Source organism: Anastrepha obliqua, chromosome 2, assembly GCF_027943255.1.
Source record: "Anastrepha obliqua isolate idAnaObli1 chromosome 2, idAnaObli1_1.0, whole genome shotgun sequence".
Taxonomy (NCBI): Eukaryota; Metazoa; Arthropoda; class Insecta; order Diptera; family Tephritidae; genus Anastrepha; species Anastrepha obliqua.
In genome coordinates, this window is record NC_072893.1 from 23,052,416 (window position 1) to 23,078,760 (window position 26,345).

The 26,345-nt window shown below is 34.0% G+C and overlaps 1 protein-coding gene across 2 annotated transcripts in view; it reads right to left on the minus strand.

The window, feature by feature from the left end:
* LOC129237033 (protein scalloped) overlaps positions 1 to 26,345 on the minus strand; it is a 189,709-nt gene that overhangs the window by 150,232 nt on the left and 13,132 nt on the right. The window lies entirely within an intron of this gene.

A 26,345-nucleotide genomic window follows, 5' to 3' on the forward strand; every position in this document is an offset into this window, starting at 1 on the left:
TGGTCGTAACTCAAGTAGTTTCCACTCGCCACCTCCGATTTTTGCTTTTACTTTTATTTTTTTTATTTTTTTACATTTTTTTATTTTCTTTTTTTAATTAAAAAAATATTTTTACATATTTTTAAATTTAATTTTTTTTTTATTATTAATTTCCATGAATAAAAAAATTTATATGTTTTTTTATGCTTATTTTTACTTTTATATTTTTTATTTTTATTTATTTTTTTATTTTCTTTTTTAAATAAAAAAAAAATTATTTTTACATTCTTTTTTAATTTAATTTTTTTTTATTTATTATTAATTACCATGAGTAAAAAAAATTATTTTTATGTTTTTTTTAATTCTTTATGCTAATTTTTACTTTTATATTTTTTTATTTTTATTTATATTGTTTTGTGTTTTTAATTTTTATAAATTTTTTTTTTTTTGTTTTTTAATTAAAAAAAACTATTTTTTTTTTATTTTATAAATTTTGATTTATTTATTATATTACCGTTACCATAAATATACTTTATAAATTCTCGTTTTTTGTTGATAATTTTTCCTTTTTTCTCGTTTCTGACTATAAACTGCAAATTTTAAACTGGCACAAAGCAAAAGCGCAAACAATCGGGACTTCACAAAAAATAATTTTTCTTTTTTACAAAAATTTCAATCATACGGCATGCTCACAGATCATTTGTTTTCGTGGTGGATAATTTTGGCTGGTTAAAATTTCCCCAGCACAAAACGCACGCAGCTCCTGCAATGAACTATCACTTTGCTCTCTCCATTTTCGACTGCTAAATAATTTTTTGGCTACTTTTGGCAAAAATTATAAAAAAAGCAGCTATGGGTGGCGCAAAATTAATAACTTTCACGGAGATTTATAATTTTTGCAAAGTTTCATGGTACGCCAATCATATTTGACACTTGAGAACTAGACAGCTCATGGTGAAAAGATTTACAGAGGTGTGGTCAAGATCAGACCGCTAACCGGCTCTCAGCAAATTTTAAAGACTCTGCTGATTGGCTAACGCCACATAGGTTACGGCAGCGGGTTGTTTACGAAAAACCTAAGATTGTGTTGGTGGCACACGAAAAATATTAAACAATCTCAGTTTTTTCATAAGCAAACCGTTGCCATATCACCTGTTAAGTCAGCCAGTCAGCTGATTACTTGAAATTCGCCGAGCGCCGGTGAAGGGCCACACCTTTTGAATTGTTTTCGCCATGCATAGCATTTATAGGTATTACACATACATACATACATACATCCGTAGTTCACTTGCGGGTAAATTGTTAACATTTTCATTTTCGACTAGCAGTAATTCTTGCCTTTCATTACACCCAGAGCAGCACAATTTAATTAGTTGTTTATTAGCTTTTTTTGCCAGTCACTTCCTTTCGTTTCGTTTTAATATTAACTAAGTAAAAAAAAATGTAAACTGAGTTGAAAATCAATTTTTATGCCAAAATACCACATCTGTTCGATTGGCAGCCGTTCAGTTTGTTTTATTTTGTTGATTGCGATACCGAAATAGAGCAAAAGTTAATAGAATTTTGGCAATGTCTTGAAATGCAAATAATGCATTGAAACAAATTGTTCGACAAGCGAGTAGATAATTTTCAATTTTGGCTGTATAGATAAGCAGAACGTCAAAAAAAAAAAAAAAATAAAATAAAAGAAAAACGAAGAAAAAAAAACAAAAAGTAAATTTTGGCAATGGCACACACACCAACTGCATAGACATACAGACACACATATCTGTGCCAGTAGAAATGCTACTAAATTAAAAAAAAATTAGCACGTGGGCGGGTTCGATAAGCACATCTGGGGGTTGGTTGACGTAAGGAGGAAGAACAAGAGTGTAGTGAAATTGTAAGAAATAATAAAGATACAATTTTGGTTGGCGCAGAATTCTGTACCTGCATATATTTTATGGCATGAAATTTACGATTTTCTAGAGATTATCCTTTAGACTTCCAGAGCAGTGTAGCGTCTTTCAAGCTGCGATATACGCTATAGACAAAGTAGCAAAAACGATGAGACTAATGGACTTATCTCCAGTAAACCTTACCAATTTTGTTGATATTCAAGAAACGATCAGTAGCGATCAAGGCACTGGTCTCAATGACTTGAGCATAATCGCGGAAATCAATAGAAGGTGATCTCAGATTACTAACTGTAGGGTCTCCAAAGCGCGCTGGCCAAAACTTTATATGAAAAGGACAAAATGTCTGCTTGGATTCAGCAGATCAACTATCAGCGCCTTCCGACTTTGCAGTTGTTATAACGGGTCACTGCACTATTGGCGCCCTTGCCAGTAGAATGAGTGTACCTTACAATGACTTCTGCGGGAGTTGTAAAGATGTAGAAGAAATTGCGTCGATACAAAACCTGGTCTGTGCATGTTCTGCCTTTCAAAGTAGCCGTGCCAAATATCTTGGCGATTATTTCTCTGAAGACTTGGGGAAATGCAAAATGTCTCACTGGAGGGACTAGTTAGGTACCTTTTAAAAAAGATCCAAGTGGTTTAAGCAGCTCAGTTAGGGCACGGAAATCAAATGCAGGTATCAAAATAGGCCTTAGGACCACCGAGTGTCTTGTCTGAGACAATCAACCTGGTTAACCTAATCTAGAGAGTAGAGAATGAAGTCCAATTCCCACGAAGTTAAAGTTTCACTGGTCTACTCTGAGCGCGCCATGAAGTAGATGGGCTGATTCATTGGCGGTGTTGGGCATATCACAGTCAAAAACTCTTCTTGGTAAAGCCTCTCTGCATACAGACGGTCGCTAAGTAAGACATTCGTTGGAATTATACTATTCTCGTATTTCTCATAGCGGGTAGTCAGACTAAATTGCACGACAGTTGGTTCTGCATCACCGGGGCAAGCCAAATTTATATCCAGCCTAGGCCAGTAACTTCTACAGCATTTCCCGAACATTTATGGTGAATATTTGTGCTGTTACAACAACAACCAAATCGCTGTCAACGATCTCATGTAGGGTAACGTCTGATTAGCTTAGGGATAGTGGAGTACCACGGATGGCGGGCGTATTGCTTGAACTTTATTCTGGGTTCGTTTGCCAAGAATGATAGAATAAAAAATTGCGCCATCTCTAGGCCGCAGCGACAGCACAGAAACAGAGTAAACGAATATAAGAGGGGAAAATAAGCGAAAGTAAGTGGAAAACAAGGAAAAAATTTGCATTTAGAGGTTTGATTCGCACATGGAGCGCCCGTTGAGGTACACCTAATGAACCAACAAATCAATGCTCTTTGGAGATGAAGAACTTTTGCTTGCTTTTCGAAAATTTCAAGCATGAAGGACAAGAGCCAGGTCGGTCTGGAACTTTGCGCAGTGTAGGCTCTCACTTAACTACTTTTAGAATAAAAATCGTGCTTAGATTTTCTGCATTTAGATAGAAAAAAAATACTTGAAATATAACAACCGTGCCATTGGAAATTGCACGTTTTAGAAAAATTATCTGCCAGACAATACAATTGCAAAAAACAGCTTATTGCTTTATGAACTTGATAAAAATATTTATTTTGATTTCATAGTTACTGATTACGTCATTTTAAATATTGGCCCTCGAATGTGTCAATTACATTATTTGCTGCTGTAATTAACCGAGTGATAAGAAGAAAACTACCGTTATTAAAAATTAGGTGTTGCTAGTCTAAATTAATTTGAGCAGTCAGTGAAATATAAAAATAAATTAAAAACTACATGCAAAGGGTTTTCCAATACGGGCGGTTTTATGTCAAGTGATCCAAAAATTTTGGATATTACCGAGATTTTTTGTGGGAATTGCCTTATTTTTAGGCTTGAGTATAAACGAGAAGTAAACTGGGAAAATTAAGGAAAGAATTAGTAATTTTGGGATTTCTTCAGTGTCGAAAATTTAGTATAGAGTAAAATTAAATATCTTCGATTCCTATTAATACTTAATTTTGTTTTTGTTTTTTTGCGATAAAATACATGTGGCTTCTAAAGAATTTTTCTTAAATTTTAAATTTTTTTAATTTTGGAAAAAATTAAACTTTTTTTTCAAAATTTTAGAAAAAATTCATTATTTTTGGTTGTAAAATTGAATTTTATTTTAAGTTTGTTTCGTAATTTTGGAAAAAAATAAATTTTTTTGTTAATAATTTTAGAAAAAATTATTTTTTTAACAAAAAAAAAAAACAAACCTGTAGTTTCTAAAAAACTTTTTTTAATTTCAATTTTTTTTTTCAACTTTCGGAAACAAAAAAAATTAGTTTTGGTTGGAAAAATTTTAAATTTTATTTTGAAAAAATTTAAATATTTTGAGAAAAAAATTTTGTTTAATTTTTAAAAATTGTTTATTTTGAATTTTTTTTAATTTGTTTATAATTTTAGGAAAAATTGTTTTTTTTTTTTTTAAATAAAACAAATAAAATACTAGAAACTAAAACTTTTTTTTGAATAAATTTAATTTTCTTTTAATAAATTAAATTTGTTTTTGAACTTTCGAAAACAAAAACAAAAAATTGAAATTTTATTTTGATTTTTTTTTTAATTCGGTGAGTGGGTTTGAAGGCATGTGAATAGGTGGTTAGTACCGTGCGTGGTACATACTTTCACAATACGGATATATATTGAGCTTGTCGGGGTTGGTACTGGATATCCAGAACTTACTTAAGCCAAAGTAGTTACGCTAGTCTCATGAGGCAGCTGAAACTTTTCGTCTGCAATGGGTGATGGTAGGACTCCGATAACGGCTTTCGGGAGTTGGGAGTTGAGGAAGGTGGTAAGAGACTCCCATTGAATGTGGTTTAATGTCTCTCTGTATGCTACCCGATGCAGTAGTTGCAGTCGTGTTTGGTCCTGCATCTTGTCGCTGTAGTCGAATAGATACCACCTGACTCGCTTGGGAGGTGGATCAGGTTCTAGCAAAAAATTGTCTGCAGGGTAACACCGTAGCAGGAATTACTTACTGAGTATTATACTGTGCTTTTTAACCGGGAGCATGGAAGCCTCGTTGTGAAAATGTTACAGGGGAGATATCAGCAGGTGGTAGAGAGGGTCTAGGTGGTAGAAAGGATCGTTGTGGATTTAGTGCGGAAAAGCTAGAGATGAAGGAGCGAAAAACGCTGACAAGACATAAGTTCTTTTTGGAACACAAGTCATCCATGCCATTGCCGAACCATCGTACAACATAGGGGACCACTTAAACTTCTCGTGTTGGTTGGGTGAGCTTGCGTATTCTACTCTGTTTAGAGCTGTGCTAACGAGAGGTGACAGAAGATTGCTAGCCCTGCTTTTCAGTCCCGGCGGGAGGGTCGCCTAGTGGATATCTTCTAGTAGCGTGGAGTGGCTGACTTTATTGAAAGAATTTGATAAATCGGACAAAGACAGTCCTACCGCAGGGACGGTTTTAAAAATTAATTAATTAAAATTAAAAAAACCAAGAAGGAGATATTATTTAAAAAAACTGCATACCAAATTTTCAATTTTGAATAAATCTCGAAGTTCTTGCATTTTTCAAAACTTTTTCAGTTTACTTCTTGTTTATAATCAGGCCTACAAATAAACTAATTTTACGAAAAAAAAATAAGATAACGTCCAAATTCTGGGATAACTTTAGTTCGAACGTTTACTTAAATGCCTGAATTTCAATATTCGAGCGCTCCTAATAAAAGTCCCTATACAAAATTTTGTACGTGTTTCAAGATCAGATAGCCGCTGCGCACTCTATAGCCAATTTACGGCGTCAAGGGAACGAAGAATTAAAAGAACTCACTATCATTTCGAGATCTCTTCTTAAAAATAGAAAAACATTATCGAAAAGGAAATCATCAATTATTTTATGAATCTACGGTTAAGCCCCAAACACTAGCGCACTCTTCGATAAAGCAAGTGCTGATAAGTAAAGCGGGGAGTTTAAGAAAATAAATACCTTCGAAGGCCGCGAATAAAACTGAAAACAAAACAATAAATAAGCAGAATTTTACAAAATGCATTCATTGATAATATTTGTAATAACAGGGAACGGCGGTTTCGAAAAAGCATTCGAAATTATTAGCTTACTTAGGCTTTTCTAAAAGGAAGAGTGCCATTATGTGCCGAAAATATTTTTAGGAGTGAGCCATTAGCTGGTTTCACAAGTTATTTTGACACTTATGGCTATTTCTCGCAGAAAAAGGTGACACAAACTCAGCAAGAAATTTTGATGAGTCTTAGTTTCATAACCGCCGATATGAAATGTTGCGCTGGATTGTTGAGAAGCCAGAGGATGGCAACAATTTGATGCCGAGTTGCTTAGGGCTACCAATCAGGTCCAGATAACCTATGAAGTGCGAAGAAGGAAATGGCAGTGGACTAGTCCCACATTTCGCAAGCACGCGTTGCGGTGGAACCCGTCCCATCAAGCTAGGCGTGCAGTCGGAAGACTTCGCATAACCTGGCAAAGATGAACCGAATCCGAAGTGGCAACTCTTGGAGCGAATTGAGGGCCATAGCACAAAATCGTATCCAATAACGTTCTGGAGTAGTTGACGCCCAATGATCTACAAGAAGTTATAGGAAAACGTATATAGGATCTTATTTAATTTATTTTTAAAACAAAATGTTTTGTTATAAAAATTGAGCAACAAATTTAGCATAAAAATACCACAATACAATTTTTTTTATATTTTTGTATTTTTATTTTTATTGTTATTTTTTTTTTTAATTTTTTTATTTTTTTTTTTTCATTTTTTTAAGGCCATCTTTAGTGACGAATGGTTTGCTGAAGCAGTGACGGAGGTTACAAATTACATTTGGAAGTGAAAGAGGAGGGGTTTATCACTGCATGCGTGCTGTCAAGACTGAAATGTGCACCTTCGGTGAGGATTTGAATGAATACAAATGAGGTTTTCATTTTTACTTCATGGTTTTTTGTGCTTTCTACTCATCACAGTACCTCATCCATAACCCAGTTCTCTGAATAAACCGAAGAACTGGGTTGGGCTGAACGCTTGTGCCTTTCTTCCGGCTACATGCGGCCGATATGTTTTATTCTTCTTATCACTTTAATATCACATTCGGGAAGAAGGTACGCCGGAGTCGACCGGAGGCTGGTCGTAAAAATGACAGGATTCTATGAATCATATCCCAATCCTGTGCAGATGGCTTTACAGTCTACAGTGACCTGTGAGAATGCGCATGAGTATTCTCAGTTTGCCCTCAGGGAGATTTGTGAATTGGTGGAACCTCCTTTGATTATACTCGGCCAGGAGTGATGATTTGGCGTAATGTTGTAGCATAAGGCCTGGGTCGTTTCAGTTGGTTAAAGGAACAATAAGCTTAGCACCCAGTAGAACTCGGCGCTGAGCAACGCCTTAGTAATTAATTCTATGTTAGAAATATCACTTATCGCTCATAATTCCATATTCTGATCTTGAATTCATTTACATTGGACGTTGAAATAAAAATAAAAAGAATCACAAAGGACGAATCTTTCTTCGTCCAAGTGTGCTCATTCCCTGGGCAACCATACCAACCTAACCTAACCTTGAAATAAAAAGATTTAGCCCTACGATTAGAAGCTCCTCTTATACTTCCCACCCGGATACCAAATCATTGAAAACTTTGTAGATAAACATTTTTTAAATTTTTCTTTGAAATTCCTTAGCCAAAAGAAGAAGAAGTTCAGAGTAATTGGATTGAAATTTATTACGTGAATGGAAAACTAACCCCAACAGTCCGATTGGGAAGTGGGTTAAAAATTTGCAAATCGCAATTAAATGTTCACGCTTTACTAAAACCTCTGAAAGCGTGGAAATACTCAACGAATCGCAATAAAATTCAAGGTGAATGTCAGCCGGAATATTATATAATAAAAAAATTAGCATTGAAAAATTATTTCTTGCAAATGGCTAAAGGCCAAAGAGTTAATTCGGTCTGAGCGTGAAGTTGTTGCGTGATATAGGGTGCACCATTAAGGCTTCATATTTTGAAATATGAAAAAGGCCGTGTTTGTCTGGAAAAGTTTTCATAAAATTATGTTTTCTGCTCTTGTAAAGGGTGCCTCATTAAGAGCACCTATTGCTAAGCTGTATAAGTTCTGATATTTTTAAAGTTCCTACTTTGAAATGAGAAAAATTCTGCTGTTCTTATTTTAAACCCGTCGAACAGTTTCGTTTTTTTTCTCGAACTGTTGAAACCAAGTTTTTCTGAAAGTCTGGGTTGTATATAAAAAGGTAATTTCTCAGCTTTTCTAGGTTGGTTAGGCTAATCTGAAATGGTTGCCCATAGAGTGGACACACTTGCACGAAAATCAAAAAATTCTTCCTTTGTGATTCCATTGCAAAGGAGATAAGAAGGCTGGGAAGAAAGGAAGGCGGAGGAGATTTTCAATATCAAGGCCTGCTCTATCAGCAGGCGTAGGAAAAATATTAGAGCCAAGATACTTAAGGAGGAAGTGCCGAGTTGATTCCATCTCATCCTCCATACCAACTCCAAGTAATGCCGAGTCTCACAGTTTGCATACCTTGCGGCCAATATCTTGAAAGGGCATCCAAGAAATTCGAGAGCGGAGATTTTGTTAATTTCATAAGATCCCTCGAGTGCCTCCAATCCACTAGTGGCCCGAAAGATTTCCCGACCTCACAAGTTTGTGTACTTGGCCAGCATTCGCTGAGTTGACGCAAAGCCCACCTTTACAGGAAAAGACCGCAGATGGTCAGCGGGATCCCAAACCTCTAGTTTTGCGAGGTGACTACCTCACAGGTCCTCTGTTTAGACAGCTCATCTACCTCGCAGTTTCCTGCAATGTAGCTATCGAGAAGGGGACTTATTCGGAAGCGATCGAAAGTGAAGTCAGCCATTCCCTAAACAGTTTCGAGTGCACCATCATCGAGCCCAGATACATAGAGTAGATATTAACCTCCGTGACATTTATTACACAAGTAAGCAGTCAATTAGTTGCTTCTTTTATTGCCGCCACCTCTGCTTAGATTGCACTCTAGTGGCCCGATAACATGAACTTGAGTTTGATGGCGAGCTCCTTGCAGAATACTTCGTCGGCAACCCTTCCATTCAATTTCGAGCCATCCGTGAACAGGTTTACCAGGTCCTGTCTGCAAATACTGCACCTCGCTCACACTTCCCTTGACTGAATGTGAGTGGAGAATGATGCGAAGCAGGGGTGCGCATTGATCAGTCGTCAAAGTGATGCACCCAAAGTTCCTAAGGATACTTGAGTGTTCGTAAATGAGGTCATGTTTGTAGCCTGAGCCTCTGAGTCTGATTGTGGCACGAGTAGCTGTAGCTTTGCCTGCAATGTCCACAGCGCTGGAGTAGAACTTTTCTGGATTGACCATTTAAAGACATTTTTTTATTCAATCTAAAGTTGCTGGTCGTAGAGCAGTACTTACGACCTAATTTTATGACCTTCTCAGCCCAAAGAATCGTTAAAATGTGAAATTTTCCATTTTGTTTTAACCAAAGCGTTGAGACTTCATCAATGTCGCAGGGAAATCCATCTGCCAGTTTAGAATTTTTTCCTTGGGCTATTAAAACATTTCTCTCTCTCTCTCCCAAAACCACAAGCCAAAACAGATGCAGTGGTATCAGATTGCAAGACCTGGATAGTCATCTAATCGCAAAGCTGGGTTAAGGAAATCTTCGAAGTGTCCCCGCGTGAGTCTAAGCGTTTTCGTTGAAGTTTCAGAACTCCTCTCCGTTTTGCGTCCACGTAATACGCCATGACTTCAAAAACTTCATTGTAATGTCAGGTTCACATGACAGCTGTCAAATAACGGCGCTCGACGAACAACACAACAAAATAGGCGATCTTAATGAGACACCCTATAGAAGTATTTATATGCTTTGAGTGTTGCAAAGTTTGAGCAAAAAAAAAAACAAAATAGATTGAATAAAGTGTAACAACTAAAGAAAAGGCAAGACGTCACAAAAATAACAACAACAACAGCCAATCAACGTAAAGAGCAAAACACGACAAACTAGCAACAACAAACAATCACGGAAAGTGTCGAATTACTTTGGCCTAAACAAATGCAGAAAACAAAAGCGAAGAATATGCACAGACCTGCATACACACACAAACCTATACAAATACACACACACACATATCTACACAAATACACACACACACATACATACAGTGGGGTTTTTTACATATATCGGCAAAAGTGACAGCAGCGAGCAAAAAAGTGATGTCAAGTAAAATTCAAATTAAAATACAACAAAAATTATACACTTCAAGTGGGGTGAAAGGACGAGACGTTTGCTTTCTGCCACGCTGCCCATAGAAGCGAGTGCAACGTTGAAAGAATACGAAAAAAACGAAGAGACTGCAAAGAGACGTCTTGACAGCGAGTTGACATAATTATGACAGTTGCCAGTGTCTAGCAAAGTCGTGTGGTATTACCCGCATATACATACATACAAACACAAGCACATACATGCATACAATACACACATACAAATGTAGAACGAGCGACTGCAAGTGGGAAGCTTTCGTGCACCTGAAATGTCAGGTAATTCTAATTATTAAAAATTTTTATTGACGAATAAAGCCAAGCGTTTACTGACTTAACCGTTAGAATGCAACTTTTATTGATGTGCATACATACATATATTGCATGCATGTATACAGTGAGTGTGAATAAAAATCGTACCACTATTTTTGCGCTTTTTACTTCTTTTCTTTTAATTTTTTAAATATATTAAAATCATTTTTTTTTAATTTATTTAAGTTATTAATTTTTATAAATTTATTAAAGTTACTTTTTTTAATTAATTTATTTTTGTTTCAATTTTTTTCTTTTAATTTATTAAGTTTTTATTTTTTAAAGTTTTTTTTTAAGTTTTCTTTATTAATGTATTAAAGTTATTAATTTCTTAAATTTATTGAAATATATTTTTCTAAGTTTATTACAGTTATCCTTTTCTTTGAATTTATTAAAGTTATTATTTTTTTAAATTTACTAAAGTTATTATTTTTTTAAATTTATTAAAGGTATAATTTTGTTAATTTTTTTTTAATTCTCGTTGTTTTAATTTTTTTAAATTATAATTTTTTTTTAATTTAATAAAGTTATTTTTAAATTTATTAAACTTTTTTTTTAAATTTAATGAAGTTAATACCTTTTTTAGGTTATTGAAGTTATTCGTTTTTTTAATTTATTAAAGTTATTTTTTTAATGTATCAAAGTTATTAGTGCTTTAAATTTATTAAAATATATTTTTTTTTAATATATTAAGTTATTATTTATTTTAATAATAAAAGTATTATTTAAAATTTTTTTTAATTATGTTTTTTTAGTTTTTTTAAATTATAAATTTTTTAATTTATTAAAGTTATTTAATAAGGTTTTTGTTTAATTAACTAAATTTTTTTTTTTAAATTTTATTAAAGTTATTATTTTATTAATTTTTTTTAATTTACTAACGTTTTTTTAAGCTTATTAAAGATATCTTTTTCAATTTATTAAAGTTATAATTTTTTAAATTTTATTAAAGTTATTAATTTTTTTTTAATTTATTAAATTTTTGTTTTATTTATTAAAGCTATTATTTGTATTAAATTTATGGACAATGCACCGCGTCACAAGAGCAATTTGACAATGGCTAAAATCCATGGTTTAAAGTTCGAATTGTTGGAGCTTCCACTATATTAACTAGATTTGGCACCTAGCGAGTTCCCTCTGTTTCCAGACCTAAAAAACTGCATGCGTGGAAAGCGTTTTTCATCATATGATGAGGTCATAACAGCCGTGAAAGCATATTTTGCAGCACTTCCAGATTCCCACTTCAGGGCTGGAATTCATAAATTGGAATCTCATTGAAAAAAGTGTTTTGATGCTCAGGGAGACTATACAGAATAAAAAAGTGTATTTTCAATCATAAAATTATGTTTCTCTCGTCAAACCGCAAAACTATTTAAGGGGGCAGCCTGCTTTAGAGGCTTAAAAAAATCGATTTTTGTTTTGCATAAATTTCTTCCCAAACTATCCAAGAATGTGTCCTCAAAATTTCAGAAGCAAATTCAAAATATTTTCGGAGTTACAGAAGAAATTGTGAGCAAGCGTCGAGCAGGAATACGAGCGGCCGGATCGCTTGAAGTGCGATTTCTCGCTTTTTTATTTTTGCGATTTTTCCTAATTGGCGGGAAAGATGGGGAAAAAGTTAAACGTCCCCTATCGAAACGAGATAACATTGATTGTATTCGGAATTAAATTCTCTTCTAGTTGAACCTAAAAAACCGGAAGAAAGTTATGATTAACCCACTTTTTAAACAATCTGAAGTGAATTTGTTTTTCCAAAAAAATGAATTTTTTTTAATTAGCGAAAAATTGTTGAATTTCTCACTTTTTGTTTAATTTTCTTGGTTTAACTAGAAGCTATACTATACTAAAATAAAAATGTTTTTGGGTTTTTGGTTTGAAATGAAAGTTGCGACCTGCATCTTTCCCGCCGCACGACACATGCACACTCGAGGCACCTCGGCAAAATGCTCTGTACCAGACACAATATGACATATATTTTAATGAAAAAAATTTAGAAGACTGTTGAAATATATAACAATAAAACCTGAAAGTTTCGTTTCAATTGAATATATCTTTTCTTCCCAAAAAAATCCACGAAAAAAACAATTTTTTGAAGCCTCTAAAGCAGGCTCCCCCTTTAAACAACCTAGTAAATATAAATATCAAGATTTTTAAGCAAGTTCTGCTCATAAAAACTAATTTCCCTGTTGCTGCATCGATTACCTGCTGCTCCATATTTCTTAATAATAACTTTAATTCTAACTTTTGTTTTCACTCGAAACATTTGTCTAATTACGTGTGACTAATAACATTCATTATCAGCGCCATAGGTTAGTTGCAAGTTAATTTACAGCTACCATGAAATTTCCAATTTGATAAAGCAACACACACACACATGCACATATGTACATGTATGCACACCAACACTTCCTCGTACATGAATGAGAGCGATGGCGTGAGTCACAATCCATGCTCTGATAAAACCGCACATTGACGTAATTATGAACATGGCCGCGCTCATTTAGCCTGCTCCAATAAAATTGTACCAGAACACCTGTTTAACTACATACACACATCCACTGCTCGTACACCGATAATACGACGCGAGGCTTACGAGCATCAAATGCTTAGCATCCAACTAAGCAAACAGAAACCACGCAATTTTTTAGCATTAAAAATGTATTTGGTTTAGTTGGCAGATGACTATTTAAAGCGCAAGTGGGCAGTGTTAGATTATTTGTAAAAAGTGTATGTGTATGTTTGTATATGTTTCAATAGCAATGCTTGGTTTTCATTCCCACCAAAACATGCACTAAGGAAAACATCTGTGCATAAAAAGTTTTGTAATGAAATGTCGAAACAGATGGTCTGCAAATGTTAGCGCATTTCTTATTTAAAGTAGTAACAGAATTTAAATTGTAAAACTTTCGAGTCTGCGGCTGCCATCTCCCAATGCCAATACATCAGGGACGACACGGAAGAATTGCTCGTCGTATGTTAATATGTACAAGTAAAAAAGTAAAAAAAAGAAGAGTACAGCGAGAAAAAAAAGCCCAACCACATTTATAAATAGAAGTAAACAAAATTTGTCACAGCCGGGCAGAGAGAATTATTGGTATAAGAGTGGCAAAAATATTAGAGCAACAAACAGAGATATGCATGTAAATAGTTTAACAGCAACGAGAGTACAGCAAAACCCTCTTAACAGTAGTGAGTGCGTGACTGTGCGCGTTAACAGCTGTGCGCTGAGTCGAGAGCAGCGAGCGAAGCATGGATCAGCTGAGCGCATGCCAAAAGGTGGTTTAACTGCATTTATATGTATGTATGTGGATGGCGGCTTTTTTTATTTCAATCTTTTTATTATTTGAGCTGAAGTGAAAGAAAAAGAGACTGTTGTTGGTGTGGAGGATCCGTAAACCTGTTTGCGAGAGTACTCATAACGTTGAGCGCACGCACTGACACGTTGGCGGAGCAACAAGGAGCGGAGTACAACGAGTATAGACTTTCGAGAATTTTAAATGTGAAACAAACGGGTATTGCAAGTATTTGTTGTTGCCTGAACATTCACCAAATGTTTTGATAGTTTTTTGTTTTTTTTTTGTTTTTGCTTTACTATTGTTTATATCTTCTATGCCTTGTGTGCATACACATGTGTGCAGTTGAGTAGGTAAAAGTGGAAGGTGTTCGTCGGCACCAGTTCGGCGTAATTTTGTGGTTTTCATGCATGCATTGCATAAAGAATTAAGCTGTTTGGTCACAAGCACGAATATTGTTGCTGCTGCTGCTGGTATTGCTGCCGCCGTTGATGACTCATACAGGTGCGCTGCGCTGCTGTGTGCTGCTCCCAACTCATTGCTCTCTGCATACTCTACTTACATTCACACATATATATATACTCGTGTGCATATGATACATAGGCGTGGGCTTGTGTGTGAGCACACAATTGTTTGTAGCGCAACCAGCAAACGGCGCTACCAAATGAAATGCAACTATTTAGCAGAGTGACGCTGTGTGGTGCGGAAAACAACTAACAGTACGTGAGGTAAGTACATATAATTTTAATAATAAATGCAATATTGAAAATACATTTTCGCACTCTCAGTAACAAATTTGTATTTATTTATGCAGCTCGGCGCAGAGATTGAATTGAGCCGATGGCACAGCAGAGAACAAAAATAAATAGAATGTAAGAAATAAAGGGTGGTTAAATTTCAAGGGCCGATGTTTAATGTGAACCACACCTAAACGTCAAGTTTTTTCTGCATTTCATTTGACATTTTTTAATTTCAGACTAACTCAATTTGAACCGCACTTCGTGAAGAAAATCATTTTCAGTGATGAGGCACATTCTCATCTCAGCGGATTCGTCAATAAGCAGAATAGCCGCATTTGGGCGAATGATAATCCAATAGTGATTGCCGAAAAACCAATGCACCCACAAAGAGTGACTGTTTGGTGCGGTTTATGGGCCGGCGGAATCATTGGGCCGTATTTTTTCCAAAATGAGGCCGGTCAGGCAGTTACTGTGAATAGTGTTCGTTATCTTTTTATGGCCCGAATTGGAAGATATGGATGAGGACGATATGAGGTTTCAACAGGACGGTGCCACTTGTCACACAGCTAACGAAACAATGGCTCTTTTGCGCGAAAAATTTGATGGCCGAATAATCTCACGTCGCGGCATGTGAATTGGACGCCAAGATTATGTGATTTGACACCGTTGGGCCTCTTTCTTTGGAGTTATTTGAAAGAAAAGGTGTACGTCGATAAGCCAGCAACAATTCAAGAGCTAAAGGATGAGATAATTCGGCACATTAATGGCATAGAACCTCAATTATGCCTCAGCGTCATCGAAAATTTGGACCATCGGATGGAGGTGTGCCGCCGAGGGCGCGGCGGCAATTTGGCCAATATTTTGTTCCATACGTAATTGAGCCGTACCAATATTATCATAATGAAGAGAAATGACAATAATTTCCTAATAAATTGTATTTTATTCAAAATCAACACCGGCCCTTGAAACTTAACCACCCTTTATAAAGAAAAAGCAAACATCGACCACCATCTGCAAAGGCAGGGGAATGCAAGAGGGGGAAAACGAGCAACTGACTGCAAAGACTGACAGCCAGCAAGAACGAACATGTAAAATTTCACTTGCTCACTTTAGCAGGGGCGCTTGGTGCGCTGTGGTGGTGATAATGGGCTTTTGCCACACTTACTGGCATACAAACTGGCCAATTTGTCTGTGGCAGCAGCGATCGCAGTAGTGGGTACTTAAGGCATATGTGTGTACATATATGGATATGTTTGTGAAAACAGTGAACGACGTAAACGCAGTCCCCTGTCAGCTGTTACGATCAAAGTAATGAGAACCACATGTAAATGAAAAATTCCTTCCTTCCGTATCGTAGTATCGTAGATTTTTTTCACGATATTTAAAAATTCCAGTAATACCCTGTCAGCTGATTGCTCTCTCACCACACAGTGTTGCCAAGCAGTACATTTCGAAATCATTTACAAAATAAACTTAGAAAAATTATAATTTTTATTAAAATAACTTAAAAACACTGTTGAATAATGTTAAATATAGATAAATGCACTATTTGCATTTGTTGGTTTTTGGCTTTGGTTGATTAAACAATGAAAAATTGTAACTGATAACGCGGATGTGTGAAAAAGTGTTTAAGCAAAAATATCAATGGCAACATTGTGTAGATACAACAAAACACATACACACACAAACCGTTGTATTGTGTAAATATGTAATTAAAAGAACGCAGTTGTTCTCAGGGAATGAGTTTTTGTGCTCGTTAGGGGCTGCGGTAAGTGACTGCGTACGTTTTTCACTGTTTTGAGCATAAATCATACAATTTTTTATTGTTGATTTTTTGTTTTGACTCCAAGAAATGCAGAGAGATAAGGAAAGAACTGTGGTCTGCATTCGAGAAATTTTAGATGCATAAGAAAATGAAAATTATAATCATTTCATGCCGCTCATGCCGAATTTACATCAAGCCAACATTTTGCCTCTACAACGCCTCATGCAAGCATACATACATATGTACATAAATATGTATATTTCGAGGGGTACATCATCAGCAGGCGCATTGGCATTTAATGAGCTACGAGACACTGAGCCGCTGCCAGCTGATAACACGAACAGCGTAGAGAGCGCGCGCACACTAGCCTAAATGTGGCTGCGTGCAGTCAAAGGTTTTGTTGTTATTTTGTCGGCATAAAAAAGTACTTGTGACTGCAGCTTTATTGTGATTATCATTTAACTGATTTTTTTGTTTTTTCTTATATTTTATTTGTCGTTATTGCATGCCTTTATTGTTGCTGGTCAGTTTTTAATTTCATGATTTTATGATTTTTGTTTTTGTTTTTGTTTTTTTTTTTTGCTTTTGTTCTTTTTACTATTTTATTCTTATTAAATATTGAGTCTAATTGTCTATACACGCAGCTCTGGCCAATTACGCTCATACATTTGTACGTTCATACATACACACGAACATATGTAATTGCTGTAAAAAAACTATAAATAAATAGTGCAGATAGCTGGATTTTCGGTACATATAGAATTATTTTTGTAGCGTCATCGATCGGTAGCGATGACCTTGGCTACATACACACATACCTATTTACATTTACTACTGTACTCCACTACATTTGTACATTTACTTTGTATTTACAATAAATTGTAGATAAGCAGTTTTTTTATAATCAACGAATAGAACGGCCCACAATCGATAGCTGGAGTGGGTTTTACGACTTAGTAATTGTTGAATTGTTAAATTTTAATATCAGTAAATGTACATATGTAGATCTGAAATTAACAAAAATAAAAACAAGCAAAAGCAAAAACAAAAAATTTAAAACGTAAAAGCTTCAATGAATAGGCGGCAATTGGGTTTTATTGAGACCTGAAGTAGTTAGTCACAGAAAAACCAGGTTTTTTTAATTTCGAGAGTTAAATTAATTTTTTTTAATATTTTTTTCTAACATTTTTTTAAATATTTAAAAAATTTGTTTTTTTAATATTTAAAAATTTTTGTTTATTTTTTTAATTTTTTTTTACATTTAAACATTTTTTTTTTAATTTTTTAAATATTTTTTTAAATATTTTCTTAAATCTTTTTTTTATATATTTTTAATTTTTTTAGAATATTTTTAATATTTTTGAAATTTTTTAATATTTGTTTTAATTTTTTTGTAATTGTTTAAATACTGTTTTTTTTTTAATTTCTTTTTGAATTTTTTAACATTTTTTTATATATTTTTAATTTCTTTAATATATTTTTAATTTTTATAGTTTTTTTAATATATTTTAAATTTTTAAAAATTTTTGTTTAATTTTTAAAAATATTTTTCAAAATTTTCTTAAATCTTTTTTTTTAATATATTTTTATTTTTAAGTATTTTTTTAATATTTTTTAAACTTTTTAATATTTTTGAAATTTTTTAATATTTCTTTTTTTTTATTTTGTTAACATTTTTTTAATTTTTTTAATATTTTTTTATATATTTTTAATTTTTTTTAATTTTTTTTAGTTTTTGTAGCTTTTTTTATATATTTTAAAATTTCAAAAATTTTTTTAAATTTTTTTTTTAATTTTGTAATATTTTTTAGTATTTTCTTAAATCTTTTTTTTAAATATTTTTTTAGTATCTTTTTGATATTTTTTAATATTTTTTTTAATTTTTTTTATATTTTCTTTTAATGTTTTTTTTTTACTATTTTTTAATTTTTTAATATTTTTAATGTTGTTTTTAATTTTGTTAATATTTTCTTAATTCGTTTAGTATTTGTTTTAATGCTATTTAAATTTTTTAATATTTTTTTCATTTTTTTTAATATTTTTTTTTAATTTTTACATACATTTTACATTTTTTTAATTTTGTTTTATTTTTTTAAATATTTTTTTTATATTTGTTTTTGATATTTTTAAAAATTTTATTTTTTTTTAATAGTTTTTTTGCATTATTTTTTTACTTTAACGCTTTCTTATCCGCCTTGAAAAATGCCAACCTAGCCGACATACATACATACATACATACGCGTTCACATGTCTGGGTTCTATCTTTGAAATGACACCGAGGTCAGATTAATCACAAAACTAAACAAATTATTGGCTGAGAAAACAACTATAAAATACATATTAAAACAATCGAAAGAAAGTTGACGGCGTGATTCATATGCCGCGCATGTGGCAGGTGATAATCAAATGGCCGGTACTATCGTTAAGGGATTGGATGATTTTTTATGTGACAAGAAGTGAATAGAATAAATCAATTTGTGTTTCCCAAATAAATAAGAAATTAATAAATATAAGCGAGTGCGCGTTTTTGGGTTGAAAAACTACTTCTCATAGACGAATATAAACTTTTATATCTGTATCTCTAAAATCACGATCCCTGCCGAGGGGCGACCGCTATTAGAAAAATGTTTTTCTTAATTTTGGTGTTTCACCGAGATCCGAATCTACGTTCTCTTTTTGAATTCCGAATGGTAGTCACGTACCAACCCATTCGGCTACGGCGGCCGCCTCTCGTACTCGTACACTTGAATAAAAATACGAAAATATGAATGCGATGAAAGCGAAATGTCAAAAAAATCCCTCGAATTTGCTGACCGTGATACGTACCCCGTAAACTTCTCTACACTTTTTGCCAAGCAGTTCAACGCGCATGAAAACTCATCGTGTAAATTTGACATCTTAGACATGAAGTGTAGATGGAAAAACGGGAGAGAGAGAGAGAGATATTACAATGTTTACTCCTTTTCAAAGTTTCCTGATTCTTTCATTAATCCGAGTAACCTGCTGAGCGATAGAGAACCAAATTTGTATCCTTTTACTCTATGAAATGCCCAACGGAAGTAGAGAATGTCGATTATCTCCATGTTTGCCGTATGCTGAATCCATGGATTGTGTTTCGTGATTAACTGAACCAGCGATCGAAGCTCTATCATTTTTTTTATTTGATAACGAATTCCATTACCACCCCGTAGCGAGGTCTATTTTAACTGAATTTTAAGGCGCGCAGATTACTTAATGAAATGTTTTTTTAGGGTTGAAAACTTTACCGCGAAGTCTTTGCGCTGTTTTAGTTTTGCGTTCACACCTTAACACAAGAAGAGTACGAAAAAGTGAGAGAGTCGGGATGTAATCGACGCTCTCTTACAATATCATCAAAGGATACTGAAAAAAGTAGCCTCGATTAAAGTGAAAGCCGATGAGCCAGCCAGGGAAGGTACATTTTTTTGACGCGACAGATTAGCAAGTGCAGCACTCAGACACAATTAAATCCATTGTACTGCTCTCGGGCTCCCTTTTTAATTTTCTTTAAACCTACTCGACCTCCGTAGAAATCTGAGTAGATCTTGTGGTGCCAAGGATCCCAGGTGGTCGCTTCTTAATACATCCGTGCCAAAGGCCTCAAGCCTGATTCCAAGGAAAGGTACTACTCTTCAACTGCTTAGCGATAGAAGCACCATTGGGACACCTGTGGCCACGAACAAACTAATAACTAAAAGCAACATTTTCCAAGAGGCCAATAGGTCATGTGGAGATGAAGGTACGTGCCTAACAACTAAGCTTCAGTGGCCGGAAAAAAACGGAAGTACTGCTTAGTCTTTCAAGAGAGGATATCTCGAAGGTGATGGCTTGTAGAACCGGTCTTTGGCTATTTGGCAGGCATTCCCCGAGACTAGGAGTTTTCTCCCATGAATATTGTAGAAGTTGTAGAGATGAGGAAGAGGATGAGGAAGAGAAAGAAACAGTTGAGCCCTTCCTTTGCAATTGTCCAGCCATAGCTAAAATCAGAGCCGGTTTTCTAGGTGAATACTTTTTCAATTCTCTTACGGAACTGTCCGGTGTGAGGAAGGGATGAATCCTGCGCTTCATAAGAGCCAAAAAATGGTTTCGCAAAGAAAAATAAAGAGACTCTCAGGTAGCATAGCTGTATCACAACGGCCCTGGAAGGTCTAAGTGAGTTGGTCGTACGAACCACCATAACCTAACCTCACCTAAAGAGAGCGCTTTTAGTAAAACGAATAATTGGAACGATAATTTTTGTGTAAGCAGGCAAATTTCATTCTTCTGCCGTTTCAGATGTGCTTACCATCTGAAATTCTTATATTGAATCGGATCATTCCTGATTTCATAGCAAAGAGCGAACGTTTAATGGTAAATGCACTGTTAAACGAGAAAATGTTATACGTTTTATTAAAGCGCAGCGGATTAGATGGATTGTGAGTGTTTACTTTGTTCCAATTGGAGGAAGAAAGAGAGGCCGACCAAGAAAAAGATGGCTTGATGACGTAGAAACAGACTTAAAAGCGATGAACGTTCGTAATTGGAGAAATGAGGCAAGAGAGAGACTGAATTGGAGAAGGATTGTTGATGAAGCTATGGTCCACCACAGGCTGTGAAGCTAAGAGAGAGAGAGAATAATATTAGACGTTTTTTCTCCTTCAAAGGGGAAGCAGCTTTTCAACACAACCGCATGCAAAGTCTATACAGCACAGGCACTCAAGAAGGCGCGGATTTTATTTGAGAAAAAGCAATAAAAATCCAGCAATTAGTTCTAATTTTTTTATTTTTTCAATTCATTTCATTCATAAATCATTTGGCCATGCGCTAGAAAAATTATTATTGCACACTACAAAATATTGCATCATAAACGCCTGAAATTGCAAATTAAATATATTTTAAAGTAGTCTTAACTTTTATATCAGCGCCGCAAGTCTTCATCCTTTCACACTTAGTTCTTATCAACCAGTCCAACGGTTATCAATGTGATATAGCCGTAGCAAGCGATAAAAAAGTGGGCAATAACAAAAACGTTAAGTAATGATAACATATTGTTTTTTATAAAAGTGAGAAAGTAAAACAAGTGCAACCGATAACAGTTGGCTAGAACAAAAAAAAAATACAGGGAAACAGATGTTGGCAACAAAATTGCAAACAAACGGAAATAAAATAATTAAAGAAGAACAAAGTAAAGTGCAATGCTTGAAGACTGACTAGTGAAGGCCAGTATAGAGTCGTCTCTCTGACTTGGCTGAGAAGCAGCACTTCACAACCGGAAGTGCCAATAAGTCACGCACAGTGAAGCTAAAACAGTTGAGCGCGAGCAAAGACACGAAATGGCAAACAAAAACTTGATAAATGAAAGAAGAAAAGGAATGAAAATTGACATAAGGCGTAAGCCGTTTTGACGTGGCAGTTGAGCGCAGAGGTATTACAAAATTGGGTTGCAACAACAAGTGATGGCAAATAAAGCTATAGAGCTCAAAGTCAGCAAACGTGAAGAGTCCCCCCAAAAGGCAGTGGACAGATTTAAAGGACATGAAGAAGTGTGTTAATTAGAAGCCAATTATGCGACAAAAGAAATCACTGCAATAACAGGAAAACAAGAAACACTTATACTTTTATCCTTAAAAGTGGGCTGGCCTTATGGAACTGAATCAAAAGTTAATTTTACGACGTTTGGTAGAAAGTTTTGATTGAAATTCGAGGCGGATGTTTTAGAAGGGTTCTTCAAAAATTTTACGAAAATTAAAAAAAATTAATAAAATTAAAAAAATTACTGCAATCAAAAAAAAAATTATCAAATTAAAAAAATTTACTAAGATTAAAAAAATTGTAGTAATAGAATTTTACTAAAATAAAAAAAAATTTACTGAAATTAAACCAAATTTACTAAAATTAAAAAAATTTAAAAGATTAAACAAATTTAGGTAATAGAATTTTACTAAAATTAAAAAAAAATGAATAAAATTGAAAAAAACTTACTAAAATTAAAAAAAATACTAGAATTAAAAAAAGTTAATAAAATTGAAAAAAACTTACTAAAATTAAAAAAAAGTACTAAGATTAAAAAAATTACTAAAATTAAAAAAATTTTATAAAATAAAAAAAAATTTATAGAATTTTACTAGGATAAAAAAAAAATGTTCTGAAATTAAAAACAATTTACAAAAATAAAAAAAAATGACTAAAATTATATTAAAAAAATTTAAAAGATTAAACAAATTTAGGTAATAGAATTTTACTAAAATTAAAAAAAATGAATAAAATTGAAAAAAACTTACTAAAAGTAAAAAAAATACTAAGATTAAAAAAATTAAAAAAAATTTATAAAAATAAAAAAAATTATAAAATTAAAAAAATTTACTAAGATTTAAGATAAAAAACTTACTAAAATTAAAAAAAGTACTAAGATTAAAAAAATTACTAAAATTAAAAAAATTTTATAATTAAAATAAAAAAAAATTTATAGAATTTTACTAGGATCAAAAAAAAAATGTACTGAAATTAAAAACAATTTACAAAAATAAAAAAAATGGCTAAAATTAAAAAAATTTAAAAGATTAAAGAAATTTAGGTAATAGAATTTTACTAAAATTATAAAAAACTAATAAAATTGAAAAAAATACTAAAATTAAAAAAAATTGTATAAAATAAAGAAAATTTTATTAAATAAAAAAAAATTCTGTAAATTAAAAAAATTTTGTAAAATTAAAAAACTTTACTAAGATAAAAAAAAAATTACTAAGGTTAATAAAATGTTGGTAATAGATTTTACTGAAATTTAAAAAATTTTATTAAATGTAAAAATATTTTTTAAAATCAAAACAATTTTACTAAAATTAAAAAAAAATTAATAATAAAATAAATAAAAAAAAAATAATAATAATGATAAATTTAAAAAAATTTAACTTAAAACATTTGACTTAAAAAAAAAAATTGTTTTACTTAAAATTTTTTACACCAGAAATTTCGCTCATAATTTCCTAAACCTTTTTAATAAATAAACTTAAAATTTCGCTCATAATTTCCTTAACCACTTAATGAATAAACTTCAAATTTCCATCACTTAAAATCATTTTTTTATTTAGCAAAAAAGTTATTCAAAAACAAAATTGGGGGATTAATTTTGCGCCGACTTGAAGAAATAAATAATTCGATTTTTTTAGCAAAGAAGTAGCTAAAGAAAAAAATTGGATGATTCATTTTGCGCCGCCTTCAAAAAAACATCAAATTTTTTCAACAACAATATTGGATGGTTAATTTTGAGCCACCTCCAAGAAACAAAAATCATTTTTTTTTTTTAATTTTTAAAAACAACATTTTGCACCACTTTGAAAAAAGAAATAATAAATTTTTTTTAGCAAAAAAGTTGCTAAAAAAATTGGATAATTAATTTTGTGTCACCTTCAAGGAAAAAATCAAATTTTTTTTGGTAAAAAAATGTTTAAAACACTCAAAATTTTTAAAATCTCAGACAACACTAAGTCCATTGTTTCCGCTAGGGCTGCACCGTTTTGATTTTCTTTAAATCTACCGGACCTCCGAAGAAGTTTGAGTATATCTTGTGGTACTAAGGAGCCAAGATGGTCGCTTCTTAACACATCAGTGCCAAAGACCTCAAGCCTGATTCGAGCGAAGGCTGGGCAGACGCACAGAAAGTGGTCCGCCGTCTCATTTTCCTCTCCACATGCTGGGTATGCTGGCTCCGGGCCAAAGAAGTTGGCCTCAGAGTATATCCCAGCTAAAGAGTCGGAGTTCTCGTTACCCACCGACATTGTTCAGCCTGGATTTACGGCACTCAACTACCCTTGAAGTGGTTGGCGGGCTATCTAAAACCATGAGCGCAGCTTTGCTCTCGCTGCGGTCACATACAGATCTGCCTCCCCGCCTCTTTGACTAATAAAAAGCGGTGGTGTATGAAAATAGCAGCTTTTGTGCTAATTGGGCCTAAGCTGTGTTACTCAGGTAAAACCTCCAGCACCACCAACACCACCGCGTACGTTTTTCAGTGCCCTTATGGCAGCCAAGCTTTCACTGCAGACTCTGATCTCGTATTCACGCCACCTGCTCTCAAATATCTATGCCACCACACTGAGTGCGGCTATATTTCAGTGGAAAACCATCGGTGTATAAGAGAATCTGAGGTTTTTCTGAATTTAATTAAAATTTGTGATCCAATCAAAAGGAGTAAGAAAAATCAAAAGGTAGACATTTTATGGCCGAAAAACATTTACTCAACAACTATATGAACATTTTAATTAATAATCAGAACGAATTTACATAACCGGATTCAAGTGAAAGGAGCGGATTCGAACACCTTGGGACAACACAAAAATGGGTTAAGCAAGCAAATGGTGACATAGAAAATCTGGCATTAACTGCCAGAAACAAGTGCCAGTTAAAGGGCAAGCAGCGACGTGAAAATTAAAAGGAAATTATGGGATAAGAGAAATAAGATATGGAAATAATAAAAAAACTAACAGTGAATTAAAAGAAATAAAAAGAAAACATTTCATGTTGAAAAAAATGGGGCAGCTATTGTATCAATGAGCACCTGGGGACAAGAGTGGCACATTCAATCTAAAACCCTTTGTGATGCAGTTCGAGCTTAAGAAATCACATTCGTATGCGCAGACTCACACAGACGATGCGGGTCGAAGCTGAGTCTCAAACATGGAGCGCCGGCAGCCCGCCAGAAAACCAGTCAAACAACGAGCACTTCAACAAAGATCTGCGTTTGTATGTATGTACGTGAAATATGTGAGTAAAAATCCAAAATATTAAATGCTTAGCAACGATCCACACACAACAACAACCAGCAGACGTAATACAGAATTAAGCTCGTGTGGTGGAGACGCAACGCAACACAACGCAGCGCAACGCAATAATGAAGGTGTGCGTTGTATGGAGTCAGTCAGCTAGTTAGCCAAGCTATGTATGTATGTGTGTTTGTATGAAGAAAAAAACTTGTCGTAAACAACCAGAAGTAATACGAGGCAAAACACAAACAACAACAATTGCGCATGGCAAGACAACAAAAGACTACAAGACAAGCAGTGAGCAAACAAGAAGATATAAACTGGTGGAACAACTTCTTGGCCACGGCGCAGCCACGAGCGCAAGTAGTGTTTGGTCGGCAAAAATGGAGGAGGGCGGGTGGAGAGGCGGCTTGGTTCATATACAAGAAAACCTCAGCAGTAAATCGAACAGAGGTAAAGTCAAATCATACGAAAGAAAAACATTTTCGAAAAATCTTTTTAACCAAAAGAGCGCAAGTGCGCATTTAAGCTCGCTGAGGGGGCGCAGACACAAACAGCAGCTGGAGCCAAAGCTGAAGCTGTGGCTGAGGTTGAGACTGAGGCTCAGGCTGAGGCTGTGGCTGAGGCTGTGGCTGAGGCTGTGGCTGAGGCTGAGGTTGAGACTGAAGCGTAGCTGTAGCTAGTCAAGAGTGGTGTGCTGACTCGCGTAACCGCCAAAAGAAGGTGAACAGGCCAGACCAGCAAATCTGAGCTCCAGTCGAGCTTAAGCGCGAATGTGTGCTGGCTGGCATGTATGATCGTGTGTATTTGTGCATGTATGTGTGTGGGTATGTAACTTTTAGTACCATGTCAGAAAGAAGCAACAGCTTGCAAGAAAAAGTTCACACAACAAGACAACAAAGTAGAGACAATAAAAAGTAAGAGAAGAAAAAAAAACGAGTAACCCGTAACATAATCCAACAACCTGCCGTACGAACGTCATACACTTAACTCGAATGTTCCTATGTATATATGTGAATATGTATCGGGTGCTTTTTGAAGAGCTTGAGTACTTCAAATGGTAATGCAAAACACCGAAATATTGTTGGATGTATTTTTTTTTATATATTAAAATCTGGTAGATAATTTCATGGCATTTATTTTTTGACTTTGATATCTGGTATAACTCCGTCATGGCTAAGAGTTACATGGTCCATGGTATGACCCACATGGGAGAGTACAACCAAAAGAGGTTCAAAAAACTCAAAACCCTCACCAAGAAT